Below are 6,675 nucleotides of genomic sequence, written 5' to 3'. Positions count from 1 at the left end.
TCATCATCATCCTCGTCGGTGTCCGCAGGAAGGGGCACAGTTTCAGGAGGGGATTCCGTGCTCATGGGATCCGGTGTGACAGCAATGTCACCAACGTCCAAGTCATCGGGCGTTGCACGTTTCTCCTCTGGCTGCGGCGAGTGAGTAGGCGAATGGCGTCGTTTCCCACGTCGTCGAACGGGGCTGGAAACGGTCGAAGGGGAAGACTCCGTGTTGACAGTGCCACCCCCCCCAGAAGGGGCAGAAAGGGCAGGCAAGGCAGAAGAGGCAGATTCCGGAGCGCCAGAGACGCAGGCAGGAGCCGACTGGGCACTACTATTATTAATATTTAATAAGGGGATGGATGGGTACTCTCGGAGGTGTTGAAAGGCAAAGGACCACTCCTCGTAACCGCAGCATACGAGCGCGAAGGAGCGGAAGGTACAGAAGACTCTGTAGTATTATTATAGCTACCGGTAGTAGCAGCATCGTTATCGTTGTTATGATAACTATCAAAGGGCAGCTCGAAAAGACGGACAGTCAGCGATGACGTGTCCCTCTTTGTGGCATTTGAAACACACGGGTTTTTGGCCACTGTATTTCACCACGCACCAATGTCCTGCAATACGAAGGCGTGCAGGGATGTTGGGAAGTTATCTTCATGAGCACGTTGTGCTCACCGGTATATATTTTCTCATGCAGCACCGATTTGATCGTCTTGATGCCGCCACTGTAAGGTGCAAGTGCCCTGGTGATGGCTTCATCAGGGATGCCATAAGAAAGACGGGAGATGTAGACCCACGTGAATGGGGAAACTGATCGAAATTCCACGGGCTTTCCATGCACGAGGAAGTCTTGGTTGGAGAAAGCTTGCATTTGGCGAGCGTTATTGAAAGTTAGGCGATATCGCTCCGGTGAGATTTGAACGACCGCTTCGATAGTAGAAGACAACTCCCGTGTCTTTAAAAGATTTATCACATCCTTGGCTCCCTTTTTAGGAAGGGGGCAGTCAGGATGGAGAATGATATCGACTGTTCTTGAAGCATACGGTATCATTATTAATTATTAGTTAATCCGTTCAAAAATAATATCAAACGGGGGCGTATGAAAAATTAAAAATGCATGCAATCATGCATTCAATTCATACAAACAAGAAGGCAGGCGTTTATGGCAGAAAAAACGCCCAAAGCAGAAAAGTCTTCGGTCAAACAGACCAAAATAATAGTAGAAAAAGTATAGAACACGCTTACACCAGTAGAAATATAACAACTAGTGCAAAAACACTCAGGATATTAGCGTATCTTCAAGCAAAAGCGCTCGACTACGCCCACGAATAATATATAAACGCCGCGTAAATATACAACGGCAAAGGCAAAATTAGTAAGAAAATCTACAGTGAAATATGAAATTCACTGTAGAACAGAAAGGCAGAAGGCAGAATACGCTAGTCTAAAACAAACTAGCAAAAATACAAGGAAAAATAGGCAGAAACGAAGCGAACAAACAACGTGCTTCGCGAAAAGTATAGTAACTTGAACGGCAAAGGTCCAAGCAAATCAAACGATAAATTAAGCAAAGCTGAATGACAGCAATCAGCGTTAAGGCAAAGATAAACTAATAGAAAATACGAGCAAGAAGTTATAAAACAACGCCCGATCAAAGTACAAACGACCTTCGATAAACGATCGTTCTTTAGAGTAAGATAAACGTTCGAGCAAATATAAAACTCGAAAGCACACAGTATATAGCAGTTCCTACTTATAGCAGAAACCAAAAAGAATATAAATCACACGTGAAGTCTTGTAGCTTCGCAAAAACAAGTCGAGGAAGAAAGCTTCCGATAACAAAATGGCGATAAACACGCGAAATATAAGAAGGAACACTGAAGGTGTCAGAACGTGGCCAAACCACCCCGACTAGACCCTAGCAACAAGAAAAGAGGAAAGACCCCCTCCTGTTCGGTTGCCCCCTAAATGGGCCCCCTAATAAGGAACTACCAGAAAACAGATACAAAATAGAACAATTTACAAACAAGGAACGAACTCACAGTTTTGAAGACGATATTGAATATGATTACGAACAACGAACGATCACAACGCGCAGACTCCGAAACAGCAGATCTCGACAGGTCACCGTGTCTGTTAGCAGCTACACTTGATCTTAGCCAAAAGGCCGAGAAGCGATACAGAAGAAGAGCTTTCGCCATTTTTTCACTCTACAGGTTGCATGAGAAACACACGGTTCTATTGTATCTTTTCGCGTAGAAATCGATTAGATTAAATGATTAAAAGGCTTTTATTATTCATCTTCAGATTAAAAAGTACGATGAATTTACATTGATGTTTTATATATTTATCATACTATACTAAGAATTACATGTTAACTTTATTATATATATTTACAAGATCTAGCAATAAAAGATTGTTTATGACGTTTGGTCCGGGATAAAATACTATAAGTTTTGCTTTTACGCAACTCGTGCGAATTTTCTTTCGGATAAGGTACTAAAAATTTGCATGGATGATCAGGTTCCTCTCTAATCCTTTTGATCTCTTGGGCAGTTGCTAATTCACGTCTGCTTTTCAAAGAGGGCAAGTAGTTTTTATCTAGTTGTTCAATTTCTTGCTGTAAAAAATGTGGAAGTCCTGCCCAGACTGCCGATGCATACTCTAATACTGGTCTTATTTTTGATGTATATGTTAATAATCCAACATCTGAAGGTAATTGAGACTTCCTACAAAGTCGAAGATGATATAGTCTCTTATTTGCCTTGCCTGTAATTTGGTGTACATATTCATTCCATTTAAGATCATTTTGACATGTTACGCCAAGAAGTTTGAAATTAGTAACTCTTTCTATTTCTTCTTCTCCAATAAATAGGTAGGGTGGTTCTTGTATTGACTCCGTAAGCATATCCACATATTTTTTGTTTTTTTCGGATTCAGAGCCATTCTGTTATTATCAGCCCATTTCCGTAATTCGTCGATTACTTTTTGCATGGAACTGCATTCACCTCTTTCCACAATCTGGATCTGAGTGCAATCATCCGCATATTTACATGTATTAGCATATATTTCTTTAGGAATATTGTCCTCTAAATCATTTATATATACATTAAAGAGCACTGGTGATATTACAGCGCCTTGTGGCAAGGCCCAAAGGGCAAGGTTGGATGGATGACATGGCTCCTTGTAGGTTGACTTGTTGCGTTCTTCCTTTCAAAAAACTTCGAATCCATTGCCAGAAAGACTTAGTAATTTCCATAGATGCTAATTTTTTTAGTAATATATTGTGATTCACCATGTCAAACGCCTTTCGAAAATCTATAAATAATACGTGAACTTCCTTTCTACCTAATTGAGAATTTTTTGTTGCATTATACCAATTTTGTGTCATAGATATTAGAGCAGATACAGTAGATCGGCCATGAGTAAAGGCATGTTGGTTGCTTTTTATTTTGAAATCTGATTTATTCAAATGGAGTTGAAGTTTGTCTATTACTTTAGCCACTTGAGGAAGGACAGATATAGGTCTGAAGTAATTTTCAACATTGCTTGGATTATTAACTTTAGCAACTGGAGTTATTAGTGCATGTTTATATTGGCTGGGGTACTTGCATTGTTTTATACTTGTGGTGACTATATTGTGTACGACTGGTGCAAGATCTTCGCAAAAACGTTTAAGTATCCATGCCGCAATTTTGTCATCACCTGTTGCTTTTCTGGGATTTAGGTGCTGTAGACAACTCTTGACCTGTCCAATAGATGGTAAAGGAGGTTTGATATCCTTAAGCGTTTGGTTGATCAAGTTATCTTCAATTTCGTAGTTGGGTAATTGGTTTAACCAAGGTTTTGTAAAGACTTGTTGTAATTTTTCAGCTAGTTCCAGTACATTTTCATCATAGACATTTCTTTTTACATTATTCCCGTTATTAATTCCCAACATTAAGAAGATTGATTTATACCATTTTTTAGGGTTAGTCGTACGAAAGTCTTTTGCTTTTCGTTTGTAATATAAATTTTGGCGTTGTTTATAAGTTTTGAGACATGAGAACATAGTTTTTCATAACGTGCTTGATTATTACATGAGAAAGCACGTTGTCTGGCTTTGATGTTTGATTTTATAAAGCTTGTCATCCAAGGTTTATCTGAAGTATGCATTCGAACTGTTTTTTCAGGAATAGTTTCATCCATAATACTAAGCATCGTCGAGGTAAAAGCATTTACTTTTCATCTACATCTTCTACATTAAAGACCTCCGACCAATCTTCAAGAATAAGTTTTCTGCATAAGACATTTACTTTTCCAGGTGTTAAGAGTCTTACCCTTCTGGGAATTGTTGGTGTTTTTTCTTTCTGTTTTGGCACTAATAGAAGGCATTGGTGATCAGAACGTCCCAATGGTGGTAGATGCTGTGTTGGTTTATACATATCTCGCATATTTGTCAAGACTTGGTCCAAAACGTTTTTTCCTCTGGTTGGGTATAGGATAGATTTTTTTAAATTGAAACAATTACATAGATTAGTCAAGTTTAATTTATTGAAGTCTCCAGCAACTATAATTGCAGAGGATGGACGTTCACATAGCAACTGATCTAAATTTTTGATGAGATATTCAATCATATCATGTTCTTTTTCAGCACTTTGTCCAGGTGGATAATAAATAATGACAATAATAATTGCACTAAATGGGCGAGGCGTTCTTGTTGGTTTAAGTACTAACCATAGCACCTCTTTATCATTGTCTTCATCAAATAACTTACGACTAACAGGTATACTTTGATGTATATAAGTAAGTACTCCTCCGCCAAGGGTGGGTCTGTCTTTGCGAAATATTTTGTATTCATCATTAATCGATATTGCTGTGTCTGGTATATTTGGAGAAAGCCAGGATTCTGTAATCAGTACAACTTCAGGACCATTATTCATGACGACTCCATGTAGTTCATCAATTTTATTAGTTATATGACATGCATTTGTGAGCATGATTGTTGGGAGAAAGGTTTTGACTGGATCATTACTATTAGTTTTGATTTCTATACAGTTGCATTTGCCATAATTCGTATTGTATCCCTTATTTATTTTAATATGTTTGATTGGTTTTCTCTGGGTCATACGAACGTCAATGGAGAAGATGTTATCATTGGTTGTGTAATCTGATGCGATTAAACCACGATGCATTCGATCCATTTTCCTCCCAGCTTAGCCCCGAAACCAGTCCTATACTGAGAACAAACGTCAACATGCGGTTCAACAGTAGTTATTTTTCGTTCAGTGTTTGATGAACAAAGTGTAGGTATGTTAGCCATTCTTTTGCTTTGTTCATCCTTTTGCAAGATGTCTGATAATCGTACTTCAAAAAAGCTTGTTTGCGAAGATCTTGGTGATGTGAGTGTGTTGGGGATGATGGTAATACCGAAAGGGTACTCTTATGATAAAAATTGTTTTTCTTTGTACTTTTAGAAGGTGTTTGAGATGGTGGATATTTAGTGGCGTTAAATTTGACTTTATATTTACCATCCTTTGAGTTGTTTTGCTTTGAGTTTTGGAAAACAGTAGTAGGACTCAGCAGTTGCTCGGTGTTAATTGCTGTAAGCGATGTTAAATTTTGTTTTGATCAGAAAGGACTTCATGAGTTGTATCAACTGGGTTTGATGACTTCTGTTCCAGATGGATAGTAGCAGCAGAGTTGTTTATTTGGAGTTGTTCCATGCTAGCATGATTTGCAGTATACTTGACATGTTGTTTTTCACGATATTTAGTCATTTGCATTGAAAACTTGTCATTGAAATTTTGTTTGTTATTAATTGTAGTATTATTTTGTAGGGTAACGGAACAGTTTTTCGCCTTGGTGTAATTATTTTTGTGTTTGGCACGATATATTTCTAGTTGATCATCAAGAGAGTTAAGCGATTGTGATGGAACAAAATTATTGCAAATTTTAAATTCATGTCTATTGTTTCTAGTTTCAATAGCTCGATCAGTCTTTTTGTTTTCAAATCCCTTTTTTAACATTAATACATCCGTTCGAAGCTCTTTAATTTCCAACTCAAGTTTGATATTTTTATCCTTTTGTACTTGCAACTCTGTTTGCAATGCCCTTATATCATCTATGAGAATTTGAGCCTTTGCTTCGGGGGGGAAAGATTGGGTATTTTCCAAAGTTTGAAGTGCATCGACTCGGCTTTGAAGAATTTCGATATCAAGTTTAATATCTTCGACACACTCTTTAATGTTAACATTCGACGATAGAGGTGTCATTTCACCTGAGGCTTGGGAAGGAATACGTTGTAAACATCTACAACATACCTTTGAATTAGCTTTAAATTCCTCCAAAGTTGCAGATACACACATTTGAATGAGACAATATCTTAGTTGATTACCGCTTTCTCCTTGAAACATCAATGTATTCTGTCTACCACAGTACCAAGTACAAACCAGATCATTGCTTGAACCGACAAACTTTCTTGAACTACCTCCGGTGATGACCATTTACCTCGTTGATCAAGGCCATTTTCGAAAAAATCTTGCAGTGTTTTTAAGCAAACTTGCCATTTCAACCGCTTTCCATCATAAGCAATACATTTAGAAGTTTTAAAACTATAAATTCTTTCTATATCACAATTAAGATTACATTGATCGCGAGATAATAAAACACAACCTTCCGCCATGTTCGCTCAGATTAGCAACAAATGAAA

Source organism: Xenia sp. Carnegie-2017, unplaced genomic scaffold (genome assembly GCF_021976095.1).
Source record: "Xenia sp. Carnegie-2017 unplaced genomic scaffold, XeniaSp_v1 HiC_scaffold_23, whole genome shotgun sequence".
Lineage (NCBI taxonomy): Eukaryota > Metazoa > Cnidaria > Anthozoa > Malacalcyonacea > Xeniidae > Xenia > Xenia sp. Carnegie-2017.
This window is presented reverse-complemented; position numbering follows the sequence as displayed.